Raw genomic sequence first — 3,387 nt, forward strand, 5'->3', positions numbered from 1 at the left:
AAAATCACTAATACACTACTCCAAAGCCCCTTCCCAATAAAAGTTGAAATCACCCCCTTTCCCATTATATAAATAAAACATATAAAAATAAATAAATAAACATAAAATATACCGTAGCATGTGTAATTGTCCGATCTATTAAAATATAACAAGCGTCATTGTGAACGGCGAACGGCATAGACGAAAAGAGGGAAAAATGTGCGCGGATTACCGATTTTATGTTGCATTATATATAAAAAAATCTATAAAAAGTGATCAAAACGTTCAATCTTCACAAATATGGTATTATTAAAAACTAGAGATCATGGCGAAAAAAATTACACCCCATACAGCCCCATATATGTAAAAATAAAAGCGCTATAAGCATCACAATAGGCCCATTTTATTAATAATTTATTGCCAAAAAAAAGGATTTCATAAAAAAAAAATATATAACATTAGAAAATCTGTGTAAACCTGCATATGGTAGTGCTTGGATTGACCTATACAATAATGGTATCATGTCGCTTTTACCATATAGTGCATTACGTAGACACAGGAACCCCCCAAAAGTTACAGTATTGCATTCCTTTTTACGATTTCACCAATTTATATCTTCATAAATAATAATTTTGGGCATGTTATGGTAGAATGAAAGACGCCATTACAAAGTACAACTATTCCTGTAACAAACAAGCCATTACATGGCCTTGTAGATAGAAAACTGAAAGGGCTAAAGCTGTTAGAAGGGGAGGAGGAAAAAACGAAAGCGCAAAGAACAAAATTTGCGCGGTCCACTGGGTCATTTAGGGCCTGGTCCTCAAAGGGTTAATTATTGATAATTCATTATTTTGGTTATACCTATCTAGTGTATACTAAATTACTGCCTATATTTATTTCTAATGTTGGAACTGATATGGCTTGTTGATGTTTTGCAAGAGCTTGTCTGTTTCAGCAGAACTCATTACAATTGCTGATGTTATTAATTTAAGATGTGCCTTTTCCCTGTTTAGCACATTTAGAAAATACTTTAGTCAGAGACAAAGATAAAATACATATCCTCTCTTTTTCAGAATTTGTAATATTTTGAAGTCACAATTATCTTAGAACTCTGTTTAATGATGCCAATGCAGGCAGTGGCGTCCACCAAGCTGTCAGCTCCATCCTTTTGTTTCTCTGTAATTTGAATTTTTTAACATATTAATAAATGTTTTGGAATACAGAAAATTCAGTAGGGAGATGCTGAGTTTGTATTTTTGAGGATTGTTTATGCTTTCAAATTGAATTAATAAGGTCCTTAAGTCTACAATGTTTATGGATTCATTTACATGATAAGGATAAACTTTGATCCCGAGAAACAGGCTGAAAAATAAAGTTCCAAAGAGAAGCAATATCTGTTTCTACAAATAGACATACTAAAAAATTATATATACATTTTTTTTACATAATATATTAATAAAGGCAAGAAAAACCTGTACTTACTTGCATATGCTTAATCTCCTCACAGGATATGTGTCTCACTTGGAGACCATTGTAGCTTTCAGTGCAATCATATTTCAGCATATCCACCCAGGAATATTAGTCTTATTTCATTTAATCAACGAATCCTAACGACTAAGAATTCACTTCATTAAAGGCACTCAAAAATTCTGGCCAGCTGTTTTCTGACACTTGGCTGAGGACAAGGTGGAGAAAGACAGGCAATTCAATCCACGTCAGCTCTCTCTTGTGTTCCACATAATTCTGCAATATAATTACACTTTTAAAGGTTTTCTTCTTAACTGGAATGCAATGGAAGCCTACTAGTTTAAGTTGTTTTCGTTTTTTCTTATTTATTTTACGTTAAGAAGCTTTTTAATCTTTATATTTGAAAACATATTTTGCAATCAACCAATTTTAACTTTTTCTTTTGTTCTTCTCCATTGGATCATTGTATGGCTATGTTCACACAACGTCAAAAATGGAGAAAAAACATCCGATTTCGCTATTTAAAAAAAACGTCAGTTTTTGCAGCAATTAAACTGACTTTAATGCAATTGCATTGAAGTCAATGGGAAGACGGACGTCTTATGCACACAATGCATTGAAAAACGGATGTTTTTGCTGCGGACGTCAAAATAATCAACATGAACATTATTTTCGGACATGTTTTGCAAATAGCGGACGTTTTGTATTAGTTGTTCACACACAGTTCTTCTATTGTCACCGTTCTTTCTCTGTTTTTACTATTAAATTCCAATGGATTTTTCAATTAAGCCACAACCAAAGGGCAATTAGTAACCCCAAACTAAGATAATGTGCAAACACCCGGCATTGCACTTAGGGGATGGCAGGCTTTGAATAACGTCCGTTATTTTAGACTCAAAATAACGGACGTAATTTTAAACGGACCTGAAAAAAATGTTGTGTGAACATAGCCTATAACTGTGTCTCTCTCTTTCTAGATAGGTATATAAACAGAAAAGGTAGCTGAATAGAAAGTCAGACAGACAGAGACATCAATGGAAAAACAGACAGAAAGCCAAACATATAAACATTTCTGTATAACACTTTACTTATCCTCATTGATCAGTTAACTGATCATGTGGTCACCGAGAACTTAGTAATTAAGAAATCTATTGGATCTAAAACTGATCATTACATATCGGTGAGTGAGGTCAGCAAGATCGACACTTATTGGCAATGTCTGCAGAAGTCACTTTTAGGCTGGGTTCACACTACGTATATTTCAGTCAGTATTGTGGTCCAAATATTGCAACCAAAACCAGGAGTGGATTGGATACACAGAAAGGCTCTGTCCACACAATGTTGAAATTGAGTGGATGGGCGTCATTTAATGGCAAATATTTGCTGGTTTTTTAACCCCTTAGTGACCGCCGCTCTATTCCGATGCGTACGCCTTTTAACGGCAGACACATCGGAATAAATTACCGCCCGGCGGCGGCAGCAGTGCGGGGGATCAGCGGTCAGTGTGACAGCTGACCCCCCCATGAAACTGCCCGGAGCAGAGGATTCTCCGCTCTGAGCAGTTTAACCCGTTAAATGCCGCTGTCAAACCATGACAGCGGCATCTAACGGGTTCCGGTCGGCGCCGTGGGTCACTTACGCGATCGCGATGTCCCGCGGCGCCGTCCGGTGTCCTGGTGGTCTCCATGGTGATCTGGGGTCCTAATTAAGGTCCCCGGGGTCACCATGGAGATGCCTCATGCTGACAGGGGTAGCCGTGACTATTGCCTGTCAGCATGATGCATGATACAATACACTGCAGTACATTAGGTACTGCAGTGTATTGTATCAGTGATCAAAGTATTTTACACTAGTGTACAGTAATGTACACTAGTGTAAAAGTAAAAAAAAAGTGAAAAAAATGTGCACCAAACACAACACAGCCCCCCCAATAATAAAAAT

Source organism: Dendropsophus ebraccatus, chromosome 2 (genome assembly GCF_027789765.1).
Source record: "Dendropsophus ebraccatus isolate aDenEbr1 chromosome 2, aDenEbr1.pat, whole genome shotgun sequence".
In the NCBI taxonomy this organism is placed as follows: Eukaryota; Metazoa; Chordata; class Amphibia; order Anura; family Hylidae; genus Dendropsophus; species Dendropsophus ebraccatus.